Source organism: Acomys minous, assembly GCF_964271855.1.
Source record: "Acomys minous genome assembly, chromosome: 18".
NCBI lineage: Eukaryota > Metazoa > Chordata > Mammalia > Rodentia > Muridae > Acomys > Acomys minous.
Genome location: NC_140501.1, coordinates 30,643,588 through 30,667,030, shown reverse-complemented (window position 1 = coordinate 30,667,030; position 23,443 = coordinate 30,643,588). Strand labels below are relative to the sequence as shown.

Genomic DNA, 23,443 nt, shown 5'->3' with positions numbered 1-23,443 from the left:
AGAATTTTAAAATTGAAAGTAAAATGTCTGTATACAGAACTAGGATAATAATAATTTGGACCTCATCAAAATATTTTAAGATTGTCTCATAACTATTATATTAAATATATATAAATTACATATATGTTTTGGGGAAAAGTAGCAATCCATAGATCTGAGAAAGGACTATACCATAAAAAAAGATAAATATATCTTGATACATCTAAAACATGAACAGAAGTTATGATTAAATGTGTCAATGAAAAGTAGGACAAGTACATGAAAGTACACTCAACATCATAAATAAAAGGAAATAAAAGTTAAATATGAATTATCTATGACTATAGGCTTGCCAAACTGACTACATAGATAAATAGATAATTTATACATGTATCGATAAACATGTACATAAATTATATATGGATGAATAATTAGATGGGCAGAAAAATGATACATAGATAAAAATACAATTGAAGATAAGTATGCATATAAATAGTAGTTCTCAGACACTTCACAAAAATAATGGTTTGATAGATACCAAGGAAAGTGAAAATCATAGTCACTTCATATAAAATAAAGAAATCTTCACAGCAGCTTAATATGAAAGAAACAAATCTTGAATTCACATAATCTACAAGTGAAAATTTTATACGTTCTACAAAGCAATATGAAAAAATTAACTCTTGATTTGATTCCAGTGTTTGTTAAAATAACAAAACAATAAAATATTTTCTAAAGTATACCACAGAGATTAAATAAGAAAATTCACACTCGGTATGAACTAGCTATCCCTCTTCTAAATATTTACTCGAAATCCACCAGCGCAACATATTACAAAGGTACTTTCACATTAATTTTGGTGGAAACACTATACATAATAGCCAAGTTATGGAATCAGCCTAAATATCCAACATCAGAGGAATAAGTACAAAAATGTAGTTCATGTACAAAGTGGAATTCTTTTCAACTGTAAAGGAAAAAGAAGTTATATTGTTTGTAGGAAAATAAATGTGACTAGAGATTAGCATAATAAGAAATGAGTCTTGAAAAGATCAAAGTTGTATGTTGTCTCTCATTAGTGGGTACTTCTAAATATTATAGATATGAAATCATATGTATAACATTAAAATAGAATCAAAGATGTGTTTAGACAAGTAGAATGAATGTTAATATGGGAATAATGATTTGTAGGGCATTGGATGAATATATACAAAGTTCATTAAGTATTTTTTGAAAATGGCCTTAACTAAATATGTATAATAAAAATGGATGTCATGAGAAAATATAAATATACTTGTTTCACTCACTAAACATACACTTAACATCTTAAAATCAAGGGCTAGTAGGAAAGAATGTAGTTGGACTATACCTGAGAACTCTGTAGGGTGTTCATATTGATGAAACTATGTTGGAGGATCTTTGATGCCTTTGTGATCCCAGAGGTGTGAACTGTAAAAAAACTGTCTTTTGTTGGGAGCAGGTGAGGACTAACATACTTTCAATCCAAGAGCTTTCTGGTCACAGGATTTAATAAAGTTAACCCTAGGTCAAGAGGCAGAGCAAGGGGCAGGGATTAAAGAATAGAAGGGACATTGAGTTCAGTGGTATTTAAGAGAGCATGTAGAAGTAGAAGGAGCCCTTTCGCTTTTAATTCTTTCATTCTTGAGCTCATGAGCTCCTGACCTTCTTCAGATTTTTGGGCTTCTTGAGCTTGAGTTGGCAAGCCATTGGCCTTGAGTTTTGGGGCCATTTCCTCCTGGGCTGTGAACTGAGCTAGTGAGTCATTTGGGCCTCTTCTATTGGTACTTGAGCCGAGTAGTAAGGTCAGCTGGGTGCTCTCTTTGTCTCTCTCAGCTATCAGGTTTTCACACCAGTATCTGCTCCTGAGTCTTTATGGATAAAGTAGAAAGCTTGGCATTTTAATTTAAAACAACACAATTGTTTTGTATCTGGATTGTTCTAACAGCCTCAAAATTTTACTGCAGTATCATATTTTCACAATGTAACCACTAGGAACAGCAGCATAAAAACTGCATGGGATTATGTTGCTGTACTCATTTATGAGTATAAATTCACAACGACATAAAGGTAAAAGTTTAAAGTTATAGAATCACATGGATAGAGATTGTATAAGTCATGGATTATATATATATATATATATATATATATATATATATATATATATATTCTTAAGTTTATTTTGCATAGAAATGTGGAATATTGTAAACATATAATTATTAGAACATGTTTATATTATAATTAAAATACCTAACATTTAATGGTAGCATGACATTTTTCAACATATGTCAATTTTGTAGAATTTCGATACCTATTTTTCTTTTTAATTTTAATTTATTATAATTTATTCAGATTACATCCTGATTGTTATCCCTTTGCTTAAATATTTCTGATTCTACCCCCCTCCCTCTTCTACCCTATTTCCCTAGCAAGAGACTCCTCCAAATAGGGGATCTGAACAGATGTTAAGTCTTGCTACTGGACTCTTGGGGAAGTACTGATAGTGATATGGAAGAATCTGGGCATAGAGGGATCTAGAGGGTTCAGGAGCCTCACAAGGAGACCATCATGGCTGGTGACTCTGGGCCCAGGGGACTGCACAAACTGTTGCATCAAGCAAAAACAATGCATGCAATAAACCTAGACCCCTTGATCAGATCTAGCCAATGGACAGATCATTCTCCAGGAGAGTGGGAACTGCCTCTGGCATAATCTCTGGTATCCCCTATTTGATCACTTCCTCATAGTGGGGAAGCCTGGTGGGCAAACAGAGGAAGGGGAAGCTGGCTATCATAGATATTTTTCTTTTTTTCATAGATAGTTTTTCTATGCATTTTTATTCATTTAAATTTAATTATTAAGGGCCAATGACAAAGATAGAATTTGTACCACCTTTGTCCACAGTTCTACCAAAGAACTTAAGGAATTTTGCTTTGTAAACTTTATTTATTTGTTTTATTTACTATATCATGACAACAGTTCCCCCTCCACCCACTCCTCCCAGTCAAGCTCCCTCACCTTCCCTCTTCCTCACATCTTCCACTCCTCTTCCATTTCCCTTCTCAGAATGGCTAGCCTTCCATGGATATCAACCAATCATTCTATATTAAGTTGCAGTAAGACTAGATACCTTGTTTCCTATTAATGCTAGACTATACCACCCAATATGAGGAAAGGGTCCCAAAGGCAGTCAAGAGAGCCAGAGAGTCACTGTTCCTACTCTTAAGAGCCACATAAAAAGACCAAGCTGCACAACTATAACATTCGTGCAGAGTTTCTAGGTAAGGCTGTTACATTGGCAGGTCAGTCTCTGTGAGTCCCTAGGAGCCCAGGTTAGTTGGTTCTGTGGATATTCCTGTCTTGTCCTTGACCTCTCTTGTCCCTAGAATCCTTCTTTCCCTTCTTACACAGGATTACTCAAACTCCACCTAAATTTTGGCTGTGCTTTTCTGCATCTGTTTCCATCATTGGCTGGGCACAACTTTGTGATGAAAGTTTAGCACATCATGAGTCACTGTGTATAGCAGAATATTATTAGAAATCATTTCATTGACTTTTAATTGCCCCCATTTGGTTTGGTTCTATCCTGCTTCTCTGGGATATTCATCTGATTCCCTGTCCTTCATTGAGTATCCTCAGTGATGGGGTCTCACTCTTGGTATGGGTCTCAATCTGAACAAGTCATTTTCTTGGCCACTCCTACAATTTTTGCACAACTTTAGCCCAGCACATCTTATACGCAGGACATATTGTACATCAAAGGCTTTATGGATTGGTTTTTGTCCCAATCTCTCAGTCTAAGTCTTGTCTGAAAAAAGGAAATATTGTCCTCAGTGAAGTAACCCAGACTCAGAAAGACAAGCATAATCTTTCATCATATATAAGTGGATATTATCCATAAATAAAGGATAATCATGCTACAAACCACAAACTCAGAGGAGCTAAATAACAAGGAAGATTTGAGAGGGACACATGAATCTCAGCGTGAAGGGGAAACAGAGTAAACATTACAGCTAGTGGGGATCTGAGTGGGGATTGGATATAGGAACACAGGGGAACTTAAGGAAAGAAGACTGGAGGAAGAGAATACTAGTAAAAAGAACTCTAATTGGAGGGAGCATCTGGGGGCAAGCTCTAAACCTAGTGCAATGGAAACTCCCAGAAATCTGTAAGGACAACCCAAGCTAAGACTCCTAGCAATGGAGGATATGCATCCCAAACTAGCCATATCCTGTAACCAGGCAAAACTTTGTAAACCTGTAGAATACAGATCAGTACATTGACCATGCTGGCATAATGAATGAATGTCTATTCTATAAATTGACCCATTAATACAAGTCTGGAGAGATATGACCTGCTGCTGCCATGAAACATAATCAGAGTCTCTAAGGAATATAAGTATATGCTTGCCCATAAGGAAACAGAGGCCATCTGCTAATATTACTGACATAGTAGACAGCAAAAAGAGGAGATATAGAGACATTGTTTTTATATGGTACACTTATTTGTCAGGGAACAGGTGGTAGCAGTCACTAGGTAGTTGATTTTCAATTATCTTCAGCAATGAATGGAAAACAGTCTATATAAAGCAAGAATACGACACTTAAGCAATTTTAGGAATACATGAAATTCCAAGTTAGAAACTCTAGAGTAGGGACGAATTTGGAAGTCAAATTTGAAAACTATAAAAGGAGAGATTTCTGATTACACTAAGAAAAATAATTATTCAGCTCTCTCCTTAACTACTGTTCATAATCATTCCATGTAGTCTTAAGTATTTCCTGTCTCAAGTAATTCTTATGTTTTTAGTTCTTTCAAATATTGCCTAGAATATTGACTTCAAGTGTGGATTCCTGGAATAATAATAAAGTACTTGGAATTATATAGCTGTGTATCTGACATGCCAGTTGGACACCCACATACTTCGGATGCATATCCATAATACTATGTAAATCCATATAATTGTGATTACTAAAGCAAACTTAGGAACACAGTGCTACACCAGAAAGATGTCTTGTCCCTCAGGAATAACCAAGTCGAGAATACCCATCTGTGGAGATGAAGTAACAGCATTGAATTTGCAAATACTTATCAGTACATAATTTGGTAACTATGCATGTACTGCAGGCTATTTCTTCTGGCCCAAGTCTCATCATCCTGTGGTTTATAAAACAAACAGAAAGAAACACAATGTTTTATCTTTAGGGAATACTTCTATTTACAATATTCTAATTATAATTTACTTGCTTCTCAGTAAATGGGTTGGAAGCAGAAAGCAAATGATTTTGAACAATAATGTTCAACCCCATTGAGAGCCATTTTTAATAATGGGTCACCTTTTCAACCTTAGGACTTGGGAAAATTAGGTTAGTTCTCTAAGGTGCAGTGGTTATATCCCTTGTAGAATTAATGTCAACTAGGCTAAATGAGGAGAGTGGGTAAATTACAGCAGTGGATATGCTGTTAGTTCACTTTTTTAGCCTTCACTGTAACTGAAGCCAATGTCCTCATTAATTCTTCATTTTCAAAAAGTTAATTAACTAGTATATAGTTCAATGTCCTCATTTTGAAAATTTGAAAGAATAGTATTTTATTTATTTAATGTATTGTGATCATCCTTTTTTTTATAAAACTGACTAAGGAGATACTATTTAACATAAATTATGCCAATATTGTTTAAAGTCTTTTAATTAAAATTTTAACTTATAATTAGAATATAATCACAAAGAGAATAAGATCAAATGTGTATGTCCATATTAAAATGTCTCCAAATATAATTAAATCGTAATAGCTACTCAAAATACCATTTTAAGATTCTCCATGCATTAACATAGCATATACATCTGCCCTTTTAGCATCATTATATCTTATGATACTTTCAAAAACATATGAGAAATATTTAGGGTTTATCCTGTGATTACTGTTGTATCCAATAATTTTTAAAATATATTGTATTAATTTATTCATATTACATCTCAACTGTTATTCCATCCCTTGTATCCTCCCATACCTCCCTCCCTCCCATTTTCCCCTACTCCCTTCCCCTATGACTGTGACTGAGGGGGACCTCCTCCCCCTGTATATGCTCACGGGTTATCAGGTCTCTCCTTGGTAGCCTGCTGTCCTTTAATATAACCAAAATCTACAGGAAAATCTGTTTGAGACAAAATTATGTAGGTTAACAGAGCATCATATACATGACAGCTAGGTACTGAAGTTGAGCACATCCAGTATTCTCATCCTACACTATCAAAATATTTGTTTTATAATTGTCTTTTGTTATAAGGATTATAAAAACATTATAACAAGGTAAGAGATCTCTCAGAGACTAAGAGTACTTGCTAGTTGAGGAGATGATGTTGTTTCCCAGTACCCTGTTTTCCTACAGACTTCTGTTCTCTACCTCAGGGCATCTAATACTCTCTTATGGCCAACATACAAAGTATGATGTAATACACATACATATATGCAGGCAAAACACTCATTCATAGCAAATGAAAAAAACTAAAAATCTTTATAAAACATAAAATTCTTATCTAATTCAATTAATTTACCCAATTTAATTAAATGGTTTAAAACACCTAAGAGTCAACCAAATTAATCATCTTCAATATTCAAATTAAAAAGTATACATCAATATCCACAAAGAAAATCTGATTAATGGCCATGTAAATACCAACAATGTCCATTAAATAGATATGTGTGCGTTTTATTTTTTAAGTTTAGCAAGCAAAGTAATCAAAATTTCACAAGCAGATGAGTTTTCCTACTTACATAAGATGAACATTATTTATTTTTATAATTGACCTGCTTATTAAAATGGAATTATTATTTTATTTCTGTTTTTCTCATTATTGTTATGATAAATTCTGTACATATTTGTATAAAGTTTGAGCTATCTCTTTGAATTTGTATTTAATATGTTCTTCTCTTCACATCTTGATTCATATTCAGGCTTCTTTTCAGGGTTTATTTCTAACTTTTTGTTTCCTTACTGCAAATAATATCCATTCCTGACCCAGTGTTGTTAAGTTTCAATGTTATTTCTGCTTTAAGAACACCACTGGGACTTCTAACACAGAGATCAAACTGCCCCCTGGGTAATAGCCATAGATGCCCCTGAACGAATAAGAAACAGAGCAACCAAAATTAAGGAAGTGATCTTTTGTTGCTATAATGTTCCTTCTCCCAAAGCATGTTTTAACCATTAACCTAATCTGGCAAGACATGAACTTAGCATTATCTCACTCGTTTCTTCCTTTTTCTCTTAAAAATTCACTATCATGCTATTTTTATTCATATTCTTCTAATTGTTCCTTAATTTCTTCTTCCCTTTTCAACTGGACTCAGGCAACAATAGATCCATTCTGTAATTTGAAGTTCCACAATATCCTCTAAAATAATAATTTTCTTGCCAGGGGCTTATACAGTGTATTTTCTTATATAAGCAATAATAAAATTCATTATGTTTGGTGTCTTTTTATTTATTTTTATTTTTTACATATACACTTATATTATTATACATATATGCTATAAACTACCTACATGAAGAAGAACCATGACATAATCAGGCATTATATAAATATGAGATTATTAGTATTTTGGCTATTTGTATTTGCAAGCCTTGAGGAAAATATCTTTCCTATCTTGGCACATCTAAAATTCTGAATGTAAATCATTATCAATATTTTATTAATTAATATTTTTATTTTTATACATACATTTATATTATTACACATACATATAATAAACTACCAATAGCAAGAAGAACTATAACACAGTCAGGAACCATATAAATGTTACGTTCTCCGTGTTTTGGCTATTTGTATTTGACAGTCTTAAAGAGAATATCTTTCCTATCTTGGTTCATCTAAAATTCTGAATGTAAATCAATTGCCAATATATCTTGTCATTATCAACCTAAAACATCTATCTAGACCTAAAAATATCTTAACTCCTAAATATATAAGCTTCATAGTAAAACTAAGCTACCTGGCCTTCCGCTCCATCACAGACTTGAGTAAGAATAAACTTAATTATCTGAATATACAGGGAGTGTAGACTAGTAGCTTTCCAAATATGAAGATGACAGAGACAGATTGCTACCTAAATAGTCCCCCAAAACTGTCTATAATATTGGAACATCTTCTTCAGCCTTCTGATAGACATATTTGTGAGGCAGGAACTACTGAGGACTTGCATACCCTGTCTTGGCAGAGTTTGGCCGTTGACTCCACCTGCATCCAAGCTTGCCCTTTTTTAGGCAGAATCCTGTCTGTTGTAGAAACAAGGACATTTTGCCCCTTGGCTTGTTTGCCACATTTGAAAACATCTCCATAAGGAGGTTCTTTGGTTTCCTGAGTAAACCAAGAGAGCAGTAAAATTCTCATGTCAAATTATTATTGTGGTAATTCTTGGAGTAAACCGTAGCAAGATTTCACTGATAAACTCTATAATGCTTATTGTAAACTAAAATTCACTTCATGCACAAATTTTGGGTTTTTAATATTAGACTCTTTCATTTCACTATTGCTTAAATTATACCTAAAAAATGATACTTGATCTGATGAATGTTGTAACATCTTTATCTATATTGATAACTACTCAGACAATGGTTACTGTGAATTCTACATGTCTTTTGTTCCTTTAGTTACAAAACTTAATGTTTCATTTATGCCATACTTAGTGTTTTAATTATCTTGTACTTTAATTTCTTGAGGCCTCATATCCACCTCCAACATACCTGAAATTTACCTATGAAAAATTGTAGTGTCACATGACATATTAGCACAAGCCTTGAGGCTATTAGTACTTGAAATGTGAGGCAAAAAGATCTAATTATGGATGCCAGTGTAACATACATAGATAAGCCTCGTTACACACACACACACACACATACACACATACACACACATATGCATGCACATGCACACTTATACTACTTTCATAACCAAAAGCTAAGTAAAGGTGATGTTCTTACTTTCCTTTTTTTACTGGATCATATTCATATACAAGAAAAAAAAATATATATATATTGGTATACACATACAATATATACATACATTTGCCTTTTAAAATAAACCTTAATAAAGAAAATATATTAACATTTTCAACTCATATTACTATTTATTTATTTACTTTTATTTCAGAAAAGTAAATTTTCTGAAAACCTAGTTAACTCTTAAGGATATAATTATTCATACACGGTGTACAAAACCACAAATGATTGATATTTCAGAGAGTAGTGACAGTAGTGAAGGTAAGTATTGGGTTAAACATATTTCAAATTAAATTGCCATTAAGTAATTGCATATGTTCTGGTTAAGTTTAATTTATCGAATGGCTGTCATTTAAATGGAATAATTGCATTCCTCTACTAAATTTCCAAAGAAGAGTAAATTACTGGTAAGAAGTAAATCTGTTCTCATTGTCTCTGTCAATTGATCACATACTCACACTTCAGAAATAATTATTTCTCTTTTTTTCTCCTTTATTAATTTATTCTTGTTACATCTCAATAGTTATCCCATCCCTTGTATCCTCCCATTCTTCCCTCCCTCCCATTTTCCCCTTACTCCCCTCCCCTATGACTGTTCCTGAGGGGGATTACCTCCCCCTGTATATGTACATTAAAACAAACAATAAATAATATGTATGAATGTCCTAAGTACAAAGAAATATAAAAAAGTATTATATTCTCAAATACGACTGGCTATGGATATGAGAGTTTCAATAGCTATTCAGTTCTATCTCTGATGGAATAAGTAATTGTATTAGAAGGTCAGAGTTTGGAGCAAAGGAGGGTTGTTAAAGGCATATGGATATACTGAATATTAATGTACTACAGATCATATCCTTATTTTATAAGTAAGTGTGACATTCTTAACATGGTGAACTTTTAGAGTTTATTAATTATATGATATATGCAGTAGGAAACAAGCCAGAATAATGTCTCTTATCTGTGGCAGCTTTTCAACACACTTCATTAGGAAGATTAATATTTTGTGCTATCCACTCATCTGCATTCTTTGCTGTAACTAGTACAACGGAGAAGATGAAAACAGGTTCTTATTCTTCCCTCTGACACAAGAAAGAAATAATATGTTTCATCATATAGCGCCACCAAGTTTTAAAATCAAGTGGAAGAACTGGAATTTTCCAAACCTCACTTATTCATTTGGCTTAATTTAGACGACTAAAGACAATGAATATATGTTCAAGCTGATATCCTATAAATGTTTTATTTCCTCAGAGGAGGGCATGAGTTGAGAGCCGTTCCATGTCTTTCTAACTCTTTCTGAACTTTGGATGGTTGGTTTTCCTCAGATTACTTAGCTGTTTTGGCATTAGCTGCTCTCCAAGCTTACTGATTCAAAATGGCTCCTCTTGGCTTCTGACTACATTGCTTTGCTAGGCTTCAAACTAATTCTAGGATTATGTTTTAATCTTTTGGCTCCTTCTCATTCTCTGGTGAAGATTTGCATCTAGCTTCTCCTCTCTGCAATCTGTCTCTGTAAAACTGTCCCAGTAAGAAACAGTAAGTATCAACTTTCCTCTCTCTCTGATGTTCTTAAGTAGCCTCTTTCTTCTCCCATTTTTCTAAGAATTTCACGTACTCTATCTATGACTAACCTGCCAAATATTTCTCTGAATTGTCATTTTTTCTCTACCTCAATCAAAAGTCAGTTTCCATCATGCCTGTTTCCTTCTATAAACTAAACATAGCTTCATTGCTTGAAATAAAGGTGTGCATCAAAGGCACGTCTGTAATCGAGCCAGATCATACTGCAATCCAGAACATGTCTGGATTCCAATTTATCCCATAAACATAGAGGTTTTTTGTTGTTGTTGTGATCCCTTGCCAGAGCTACCATGTTGCTTGGTTAACATTCCAGTACAATATCCTTCCCTATCTACCGTGCCTCTGAAAAATAAAATTGAAATTTACACTCCAAGATTTTTGTCCAGTTCTTGACCTAAACAGCAATCATCAACAAGTTAAACATAAATTTTCTGTTGTCTCTTTATTGAATATGAGGAATAAAATTCATCAGAAGCTTCAACGTTTGTATTTTTTCCTCCTATGACTACCATATTTTAATAACATTTTAATGTAATGGAAATAACACTAGTAATTAAAAAAAACTTATTACAAAAAAGACCCTGGCGATGAGACTCTGAATTTAAAATCACTTGTTGTTCTGTCCAAATAGTCAGGTTTAATTCTCAGAATTCTTATGGTGATTTACAACTTTCTGTAACTCCATTTCCAAATGATCTGACATCATCTTCTGATATCTATGGTGCTGAGTGAACTTAAATACAAGCATATAAAAAATAAAATAAAATAAAAAGTAACCACAGAGAAGTCTTGAAAAAACACTGATAAATTCATTTACCCTAAATTTGTTCCATGTTCCAACAAAATTCATAGTTCAAAATTCAAACTTATGCTAATTTTCCAACAGTGTATTTACATACATGATGATTGAATAATACCAACATCTACTTACAGTGTTTATTATAGTACTTTATGTGTAAATCTGATGCTAACAGTATTTGAGTTACTTTCAGTCTTATTTCCTATATGTGGTACTCTTATGCTATTATTTACCATTTTATGACTATGCTGATTTCACATATTTTTCAAAATTCAATGAGAAATTTGTTTAATTTAAACTTTGCTTAATTTTTCAAATATTAGCAATAGAGACGGTTACTAATTCATTTTTATAAATGTGAAAGCACTTTATCATTTCTATTTTTCCTTTACTAGGACCTCTGTCTTTTCAGGATAATGTGGAAATATGAACTGTTTCTTTGTTTTATGTTATGTGATGAATTAATTTTATTGGGTTAAATTGAATTGAAACGATGCATTTTTCTGTCATTTCTCATTTTTTATGTATTGGAAAACACATCTACCCCTGAACCCTTTGAGATATGCAATTGTTCCAGTAAAAAGGCATAATTTATGTTTTTTCTCCTCACGGGGTTCAAATCATTCAGAAACACATGGAGAGGTTTTCAATGAGGCATCCAGAAGATGGCTCAGTGGGATGTCTGACAGTTTACACTAAAGGGAGAGGAGGATCTGGAATTTGTAAGGATGACCTACAAAAAGCCTGAAAATAAAACCACCTCTCTAGTTTTATGTTTTCCTTTGTCAATAAAACTGGATCGACAAAACTATAATACAAACAGATGATCTGTGTTTGGCAACTTCTCCCATATAATGTCACCTTGGGCTGACATTTCAGTTTCATTATAATGGTTATATTACATTATATTGTGTAAGAAAAAAGAGTAAACTTATCTAAGAATGTGGTGTAATAAATTAAATTAACTCCTTTATGAAATCATTTAAGGAGAAAAGTGCTACATGTGTAAATGGTTCAGATTCTTTTATATAAAATTAATTGTTGAAATTCATGTTATATTATCCATTGAAGGCTGTTAACAAAATTCATTTATTATAACATACATATGTGTTCTTATTTCTGATGTTTGTTCTATAGACAAAAACATCCAGAAATGGAAAAAAATCTACCACTGGTTTTTATTCCAAGTATGATTATACCTAAATAAATGTAAAATGACTATTGTTTCATAGTACTATATATGATAACAGATGGTAACAGATTTCTCCTTTTTCTAGATATGGAATCAATGATATATCAAAGTAAGGATACTACCAAAATCCAACTACGTAAAACAATGAATTTGACTAGGTTTACTGATAGGTGTAGGGGTGAGGGGATACAAGCATGAGTAGAAATTACTCAAACATAGCTGGATTACTAAATTCCCACCAACCAAACCTGAAAACCTGCAGCTTTCATATGGACAGGTGTCGTCTAGAATGCTCTATGAACACAGTTTAATTTTGTATATTAGTGACATGTATTTTTAATATGATATAATGTTTGTAACTCTTCAGAATGTAGTTTTATTCAAGGTACTAAAATAATGATTGCTCAATTTCTTCCTGTGTATGATTCAAATCCATGGTTTTTTCACTACTGTTTCTGTATGTAAACAGTGCTAATATAGCTGATAAGAAGCCAGAGCAAATCATTAACCTGAATATGGAATTACAAATTATTAAATACTACAAAGCTTTATATTCATTTGTGGTAAGTACTTACCAATCAGACATGTATATCCCTTATTGGTATAAACATGAATTATAAGTGTTAAGTTATCTCTGATATTAAGTATTCATTGCATATATTCGTTGACATGCCACACTAAGACATGTTACTCTGTAAAATTACTACTTGTTTTTAGAAAGTCAAATTTAAAATTATTGAATAAAGAATGTGTTAGCTTGAAGATTACCAAGGTGCAACCTTTTAACAACATGACAATCAAAATCATAAGAAAGCAAATTTTTTTGCATTGTTGGTGAAAAACATTGCCTCTGAGGTGCTTACATGAACAAAGCATTGATATTCATTACACAGTGTGAAAAGGAATGGTGAGTATACAAGTGCATTTATATGAAAGTGTGTGAAGAGTCTTTAGGAACTCTAATTAAGCTGTCTGTAATGGAGAAATTACTTGCCAGAGTAAATACTGCAAAGGCATTATGACAAAGAAAACAAGAGAAGTCTAGTGCAATAAATCTGACACAGCAATAAGCTATCCAACATGGGTTAGTATAAGTAAACTATGGTCTTCAAACAAAGACAAATCATGTCTTTACTCATTTCTTAAAACATGCACTAATTTTTATACATAAGAGTATCAGTGATTTAAGAATACTAATTTAATCATATGAATGAAAAAAACCTAATACATCATGAAAATAAAAACATCTATTTGAGTTTCCAACAATTAGCACTTTTCCCTTGGCTAGGCATGGCTGCATAGGCATTTAATCCCAGATGTCAGGAAACATAAATAGACAACCCTTATGAATCTGAGGACAGCATAGTAAGTTCCAGGTAATCCAAAGATATACAGTTGAGAACCTGTTTCAAAAACACACGCAGAAAAGAAAAACATAAACAGAACCCAAGCAAATGAATCCCCTTCTCTTCTGAAAGTAAAATTCCAATACTGAAAATGATATTCTGTCTTATATGTAGAGAAAATTAATAATTTAGGGTAACATACTCAAATTCCATACTTTCTTCATTGTCTGCTGGTGAATGTGCTCATTAACAAAACTATAAAATAATTTTAGATACAAACAGGAGAAAGGAGTAATGTAGAATTCAAGAGGCAAAAATTATAATAGGAGAAAAAAATAGTTATAGACAAATTGAAAGAAAATAATCAAGAGTTAGAAATACTCAGGGAAATAGAACTTAGGTGCATTTGGAACAGAAGATATATTTCAATTAATTGATGGGGACATTTTGCATTTCTTTTTGCAGCCCTATTCTCTGTTATATGTCTTTCCATATCTCACAACTAATTGAAATTTCAATTCACATATTATAGAAGAGGAAAATGGAAGTTAAACATTTGCCTTAGGTCTCGCAGCTGTTTTGTGTAGGTATATTATTAGAGCATGTGAGTCTGGACATAGCCCATACTCATAACTACTCATGCTGTGAGGAAAGAAATTTCACAATAATCTTATAATACACAAGAAAGGAAAAGCTAAAGGGCAGATTGAAGAGAGAAATTACAGATAAACCCTTCTATGAACAAAGATATGAGATCAATGAGGTAAGAGGAGAGATGTTAAGCCAGCATGGATGAGTAATATTGAAAAGTGAATGACTAAAAGAAAGTAGAAAATTTTGTCCATCATAGAAGCACAATTAGAAAAAGAAAGAATTAAGAAAAATTAATGAGGAGAGAAAGCAATTGCTTTCTACTGTTCTCTCTACTGTCAAATTTAATTTCACATTTATTCCTTCAGTTTACTACAATACAGTTAGGAGAATCTGGGGCCACATCTGATATCATGGAGATCCTGAAGAATCATGAAGACAGGAAGGACACTGATAGAGAACACCTTGCTCCCTACCAGGTAAACAAGGTGTAGTATCAAAGAAAACCTAAATTTGAAAAATAATAAAAGTGCCGAGTCAGAGATACTGCTAGTGTTTCCAAGTCCGCTATTCTTCATCTCTTCTATAAGCACACAATTTTGCATCTTTATGCTTTATCATTAAACCCAGAAAGAGGAAAAATGGGCATACCAAAATTGTTTGAAAAATGAATTTAACTAAGCGTACTTTACTCAGGATTGACTCCAAACGAACTCCCTGAGTAGAAATGATGATGGAACTTGCTGGCCCAGGCAGTAAGTTGATTGAATTGTGCAGATTTGAAGAAAATCAATTAAAATGCATTATCTTTCCCAGTTTCAGCTAGTGTTATGATGATGCACGCAATAGCCGTGCTTGTTAGCCAACGAGGTGAGATGTTACTCACTAAGGGTCAGTTTCAGAAAGAGAACACATAGGAAGAGCTTCCTAAGAGTCTGATAATAAGGAATTGGCTGAAGCAGTCATAGGGATAGTTTAGTCAAACCAGAAATACATATGGTATCTGTAAGAAAAGGCCCCTAGACCTCTACAATGAGACTGAAGCTGTTGTCTGCAGACAGAACTTTCCTCTAATACTTCAGCTCACAATTGCTATCAACTATTTAAAATAGACTCAATCATATTAGTACATTACCCCTTCAATAATAACACTGGATTTTAAATGTGTATGAAACACCTTCTTGCATCTGCAGAAAAAAAAATTAGTTACCTGGAGACCATAGCTTATCATGTTTACTTGTAAAACTGACTGGGAAAACACTGATGAAGTTAAAAAGCTTTTTAGTGTGGTCATAATGTAATTCTCATCACAGTCTATACCTGTGATTTGAGCTGAGGATTCAGAACTGTTCTGGATGAAGCACCAGTATGCAACTTTTATACCACCTTATAATAAATACTTTTCATAGTGAACCATAAGTGGTTTGTAGACACTCATGGATTCACTCCACTCATTATAATTAAAAGTGCTGGTATAATTCAGTGAAACAATTTATTTTTAAAATGCAAGCAGTAGGACATCATTCATCCAGGGAGTCATTGCATTATTTAATTCAAACCAATAACTCCTGCTGCCGACATCCACATTTCTACTCTTTCCTGTTATTTTCTCTGCTTGTGTCCTTACTAGCTGTTACTGGATTTTATTGACAGCTGTGTAACCATTGCAACCATTGCATTTCATGACATTTAACAGATATGTTAATTTTAAACTTGGATGTAACCAATGAGAATCACAGTGCCATCAACTTTCTGCATTTCCATTCATTCCCAAGCCATGGGTAAGCCCCATAGTGGCAATTCTCAAAATTTTAAGAAAGACTAAAGATTTTTTATATTTAGCTAAATGATTACTACTTGTTTCTATAATCTCCAGACTGCTTGATATAGCCTATATTCAAATAGAAAGCAAACTTCTCTTCCTGTATTTGTGACTTTGTTATTATAATTCAACTAGTAATTACTTTTTAAAAAAGCATTGGTATTTCTGATGTTTTAGATGGATAAATCATGCATATGAGAAGTATGTGTTTATGAGATTGGCAAAAGAGTTTATTGCATAATTGCATTTTAATCATCTGAATTGATATATAAAAGGTAAAAGTTCAATGCATAATTTCTTTTTGGAAAGTCAGGTTTGAAAGAAATCTTTTCATAATACAAAATATATGCAACATGCTTGTACTATAAGTAAAAGCACAAACATGAATGAAAATACTCATGTGGTAGACTAGTCAAAGATAAGGTTCAATTCCATCAGTTATGCAATTAACAGCATTACATGTTAAAATGCTAAATAAAAGTTATCAGAGCTTAACATCTATCAAACTATTCACAGTTATCATAAAAGTCTCAGAATAGTTAATTTTTTAAAAATCTGAAGCTATCTGAGAAAACTGGGAATAAGGCTTCCCCAAGACCCAACTATTCCCCTCTTTGGAATATACCCATAAGTACTCCAGCACACAACAAGAACATTTGCTCAACCATGTTCATAGCAGCCTTATTCATAATAGCCAGATCATGGAAACAGCCTAAGTGTCCCTCAGTAGAAGAATGGATAAAGAAACTGTGGTACATTTACACTATGGAATAATACTCAGCTATTAAAAACAAGGAATTTCAGAAATTTGTGGACAAATGGATTGAACTAGAAATGATCATAATGAGTGAGGTCACCCAGAAGCAGAAAGACTCAAATGGTATATATTCACTATCCCAAGAGGCATGTCCCATGAATGTCTTCTCTTATCAGAAAAGTAGAGCATAGAGGAAGACTTCCTATTGGCACTCTAAGTGAGAGAGCAAGGGAGAATGGGGAAATAAAAGGATCCAGAGGGTCTTAGGAGCCTACAAGAAGAACATTATGATGGGCAAATCTGGGCCCAGGGGTTCCGCTCATACTATGGCACCCGCCAAGGACAATACATGCAGTGAATTTCAAACCTCAACCCAGATCGAGCCAATGGACAGGACATTCCCCACAGTTGACTGGAGAGTGGTGACTGACTTTCACGTGAACTCTGGTGCCCGATTTTTGACCACGTCCCCTTGTTGGGGAGGCCTGGTGGCACTCAGAGGAAGGATAGCAGGCTACCAAGAAGAGACTTGATACCCTATGAGCATATACAGGGGAAGGAGGTCCCCCTCGGTCACAGTCATAAGGGAGGGGATTAAGGAAAAACTGAGAGGGAGGGAGGAATGAGAGGATACAAGGGATGGGATAACAATTGAGATGTAATATGAATAAATAATAAAACATATTAAAATATTTTCTCTTGCTCACTACATAAGTCATGGTACTTTGTGTATACTTTGCTTATTAATTTTTTCTTATATTATTATTTTTTACTTTTACATATACATTTATATTATTACAGGTATACACAATAAACTACATACAGGAAGAGGAACCACAAAATGTTCTGGAATTATATAAAAGTTACATTCATAGAGTTTTGCCTATTTTTATTTGTCAACCACGGAGAAAACAATTTTCCTATCTTTTTGTGTCTAAAATTCTGAATGTAAATCATTATCTACCATATCTCATCTCTAGCGACCTAAAGACATCTATCTTGACATAAAAATATCTTAACCCTAAACAATTATCTACCCTCAACCACATCAGAGACTTGAGAAGGAATAAAATTAGTTATCTGAGTAAATAGGAAGTGCAAGTTAGCCACTTACAAAATGAGAAAATCATAGAGACAGTTTGCTGCCTAGACAGTCACCCAAAACTCTCTATAATGTTGAAACATCTTCTTCAGCCTTCTGGACCATTATAACTAGGTGACATATTTGTGAAGCAGGGACTATAGAGGACTTGCTTACCCTGACTTGTCAGAGTTGGCCATTGACTCCACCTACATCCAAGCTTGCCTATTTTAGGCAGAATTCTCTCAGTGGTCAAAATGAGGACATTTTTGCACAGTTGCTGGTTTGCCACATTTGAACCCATTTCCATAATGAGGTTCTTTGATGTTCACAAATTTTGATGAGATATGTTCACTGTTGCCAGGAGTTAACATGTCTTAATTTCAAAGAATCCTTAAAACTATAAAAACATCTTTAAAAATGACATATTCTGTGGGTCACAGAGGTTTTTGAAGCCATTATCTAACTATTTTACCTTATCTATCTGTAGAATCATATCTATCTGTTAAACCTCAGATGTATATTTTTGTGATGAAAATAGACTAGTCATTGACATGGCCAAGAATTGATCTACTAAAAATTAACTTCTTTTATTCAAATATCCTAAGAAGACTGCAATACCACCTTCAATGAATTGGAAGTAAACCTTGGATCATATTTGAGTTGTATGAGTACACTACCTCATATTAAAGTAGAAATATATTTAATGTCTGGGAAGAATAATCTTAAACTTGAATTATATACCAATTTATCAATATTGAACTTATTTTTCATCAATATACAAAATTATTTACCAATAAATAAAAATAACCTTGTTTATCTGTTTATTGAATTTATTTATTTATTGCTCTACCTTATTCTAAAACACAGGTTATAATTTTAACAACTCAGAGTCATGTTGCTACCATCTTATAATCCACTGGGTAGGCTTCTACTGTTTTTATCCATCAAAAGAATCATTCTCAGACACTTAAAGAAGCAGCAATGCTTATGAGAATTAGAATTTACACATAATAATATTTGCTTTATTAGCACTATGGTTGATATTCTCTTTTTTTTCCCTTTCTTTATCATTATACATGAATTATCTCTATACTTAATTCTTACTACTAAGGTATAAATTCAACTGTATTGGATGGATGTAAAGAACATATTTATTCTATATAATTATATTGATACATACAATTATATTTATATGCATATCTAAATTTATACATATGAAATGTTGAATGAAAGTATGTATTCACAAAATGTTGTGGAAAAATCAACCACACCATACAATAGATATTTCAAAATATCAATAATAAAAATGAGCATCAAAGAACCTCTTTAGGAGATGGCTTCATATGTGACAAACAAACCAACAAGAAATATGTTGTCATTTCTAACACAGACAGAATTATGACTAAAAAAAGGGCAAGCTTGGATGCAGGCAGAGTCAAAGGCCAAACTCTGACAAGACAAAGTAAAAAAGTTCTCAATAGTTCCTGCCTCACAAATATATCTGTCAGTTATATTAGACCAGGAGGCTGAAGATGATGCTCCAGCATTATAGAGAATTTTGAGTGAATGCTCTGGTAACAAACTGTCTCTATCATCTTCTCTTTTATGAAGCTGAGAAACTGCACCCCTAACTCAGATAGTTAATTTTATTCCTTTTCAAGTCTCTGATATGGTTGAAGACCAGATAGATAGTTTAGATTTACAGTTAAGCTTAAATGTTTAGCAGTTAAGATGTTTTTAGTTCCAGATAGATGTTTTAAATTGATAATGACAAAACATGATAGATATTGATTTACTTTCAGAATTTTAGGCTCACCAAGATAGGAAAGATGTGTTCTTAAAGGCTTTCAAATATAAGTAGCCAAAACACTTAAGAAAGTAACATTTATATAATTTATAATTGTTTCATTGTTCCTCTTGCTGTAGATAGTTTATTTTATATATGTGTAATAATATAAATAAGGTAAAAATAAAAAATGAACTAAATTCAAGACACAGTTGAAAAGATTAAGTGTGCTTTTAAATAAAAATTTTTTAACTCTATTTTTGTAAAATTTTAAACTTATTTTTCCTGTATATCTTCAATACTAAATGCTAATTGATATCTAATAAGAAACTACAGTAAAGTCTGATATTAAAAAGAAACTTATATTTCATATTAAATAAAATAGTATCCAGAGTAAGCATAAAAAGATTTATTTTTTATTTTAAAATATTCAAAATTATTTTATTTTATGTCATTAATATAAAACATAAATAATATATATTTACAGTTTATAGTGTATATATATGTATAGTATAGTATATATATGTATACACACACATACATATATATGTGTGTGTGTGTGTGTGTGTGTGTGTGTGTGTGTGTGTGTGTATTCCAAGTGACCTCAATGCATGCTGAACACTTTCAAAGATTGCTTGTTAAGTTTTTTGCTGTGGTTTTATTCCTTCAAAATACCATCCCACCAATTCACAATTTCTTTGAATTCAGTAAACCACATCCAATCACATGATAATCAGCAGATATTAAAACACAATACAGTAAATGTTTTTTTTTCCATAGGTAAATTATCGTACTCAGAATTAATTGGTTCGTAAATTTCTGTTTTTAAATCAATACAAAATATAGAATATTGATATTTTTCTCATCAGTATGTTCATTGTCTTACCAGTCATTCTTTGTTGCTTTTTCTTCCTTCATGCCTATGGAATTCTTTCTGTTTCCTTTAGTAACAGCTGTTACTTCCTGAATATTCAGTCCCCAAGCATGGCTTAGTTCCATCTTATATAAATGGTAGTGCTCTCAGTTACTTCAATGGCATTCATGTTAAAGGAGGTAATCTTATTTGTCCTGACGTTATTTCTGTGTCCTAGAAGAAGGGCACTTTCTGACTCAACCTTGCTGTTTTGTGTATTAAAAGAGCATCTCACATCATTCTTACATGGCGCCTAAAACAAGTTACAAGGTGATGTTGGGTGTAAAAATGGCTTAAGTCACTTATGTTCATTTCCTTTTACATTGCCTTTAACTACTCCATCTGCACTACAACTGAAATAGAGTTTTAGTGCTCCACAAGTATATACATCAGGGCATACACCCAAGTCTATGCTTCCCAGTAGATTAGCACCACTACTGTGCAGATATGAGCTAACATTTTATGGAAGCATATCACTTTATTCAACTCTAAAATAAAATCTAAACTTTTTTGAGCTGGACTTAGTTTCAGTTCCATATCTTTTTATAACTTTATTGCCCTCATTATTAATTTGAGAAAAATCACCCAATGGTTTTTTTCTTTCATTAGGTAAGCAATAATGAGAAAATGTAGAAAAGAAAATCTGTGCATTGAATGGAAAGGAAAGGACTTGTTGTCTTGTCCTCTTAGACTTTTAAGAAAAAAAAAATTGTCTCTGTTGCTATCATTTGAAGATAGGAACGCTGCTAGAAAGTGATTCAACCTGTATTTTGTTAAAATTTCTAATGACTTCTAGAGGAACATGATGAAATTAACTCAAAAGAGATATAATTAAAAAGTAGATGAGAAGACAAAATTGTATTTATTAAAAATTTATAGAAATATAAAAATGAAGAATGCATAAAGAAACTGTGGTGCATTTCTACAATGGAATACTACACAGCTATTAAAATCAAGGGAATCTTGAAATGTGTGGGCAAGTGAATGGAATTAGAGATGATCATCCTGAATGAGGTAACCTCTACCCAGAAAGACATGCATGGTATATACTCATTTATAAACAGATATTAGCCCAACATAGATGTTCTCTTAGAGACTCCACCCAGAGGGGGATCCAGACAGATACTGGGAGTTGCAGCTGGATTATAGGGAAGCACTGCATGTTGGAAGTTGCATGGAAGGGTTGGGGAATGGAAGATGAAGAATGGTAGCTAATTTAAGGGAAAGCAACATTTTCAATAAATATAAGGTTTTAAGAACTAATAGACCTGAATTTAATCGTCTGTAAGACTGAATTAATTTCCCCTACTGCAATTTGAAATTACATCTTTCCTTTCCAATTCTTCAACTTCAAATAATCATTTACTTTGAAGACTTAAAAATATTGCAGTGTGAAAGCAAACTTTATAGCAGACAGGAAAACAAGGTACAATACTCTAGAGTTTATATTTGTAAAGATTAAAAGTAATTGCCTCAACATATTTAAATCAATGATTTAATAATATGAGTCCTCTAGTAAGAAATTCTGAAAAAAAAATAAGTTCTTAATATTCTCAGTATTTAAACCTTTACTCACAATTTTAACATCAGTGCAAACTGATAGTAATGTTTTACTTCTTTTAGATATCTTATAATTTGTTTTTGTTTTCATGTATCTCAAATATTTAAGGACAGATATCTTGTTAAAACTTGTTTTGCCAAATAGAAATTTCTTCCTTTTTGGATAGCTTTCCCAGAGTGAAAAGGTCCTATAGAGGACCTTTTATGATAGTGAAATTTGCTTCTCTTTATAGTTTATGATCTTTAATCACATATGATTTTTTAAATGACAATTTTGTGAACTGTACTAGTGTATATTTGAGCTCCCTGTACTTGGGATGTTGAGACAGAAGGATTGCCTCACGTTTCTGAACAGCTGAGCTGTAGAGTAAGACCTTGGGGTTGGTGAAGGTACACCTGAGGCCACTAAAAATAATCCTGAGTTACCTGGGAGGTTGCTTGGAGTCTGGAACAACCCCAGTGGCTGAAGGACACCCTGGCTGTCTCCACGTGAGCACTGCTCATGTAAGAATGAAGGGCTGAGTCAGGCAGGACTCCAACGATGGTGTAGCTATCAACTCGGAGGGTCGTCTCCTACCATGGTCCTCTCCCCACTGTGCCAGATTTTAACATCAGTTAAACACAGGGAGGAAGGTTATAATGGGGTCATGTCACAGCCTCTCAGTTACCTGATGAAGGAGATTCTTGAAGGAGGTTTTCTGTGATTAATAGAAGTGTAGAACCCTGTGTCCTCCATCCTTGAGCTGAAGCAGCGAGCCTTGTGCCAGATTGGTGCAGGGCTGGCATCAACTGACGAACCTATTTACAAACTCTGTGAATTCCAGCTCCAATCTGCCTATCAAGAGTCGGCCAGTGGTGTGACTCTTAATTTGGTAACTTCTCTAATCTTTGGTTTTCATTTAATACCAGTCTGATACTGAAAGCATGGTTAAAAATCAAAAGCTTAGGAAGATCACAATCTTGGTAGTAATTCACAATTACTGCTTAGCTAAATTCATATAACATCAATTAAAA

The 23,443-nt window shown here is 33.1% G+C and overlaps 2 long non-coding RNA genes across 5 annotated transcripts in view; both read right to left on the bottom strand.

The window, feature by feature from the left end:
- The window catches only part of LOC311589297, a 37,883-nt gene extending 36,411 nt beyond the window's left edge, over window positions 1–1,472 (bottom strand). For all 3 annotated transcript variants that reach the window (XR_014776487.1, XR_014776488.1, XR_014776489.1), the window contains exon 1: window positions 1,349–1,472. This is a non-coding gene — a long non-coding RNA (uncharacterized lncRNA). The remainder of the gene's footprint in view (window positions 1–1,348) is intronic.
- A 2,721-nt stretch (window positions 1,473–4,193) lies between these two features.
- On the bottom strand, window positions 4,194–23,171 carry LOC311589298. Of its 2 annotated transcripts, none has more exons than XR_014776490.1 (4): window positions 23,098–23,171; window positions 20,843–21,043; window positions 6,088–6,151; window positions 4,194–5,154 (listed from the first exon to the last, which is right to left on the bottom strand). It is a non-coding gene; the product is annotated as an uncharacterized lncRNA (long non-coding RNA). The 2 variants fall into 2 exon arrangements; XR_014776491.1 differs by having other exon boundaries at window positions 22,856–23,139.
- Window positions 23,172–23,443: the final 272 nt, after the last annotated feature.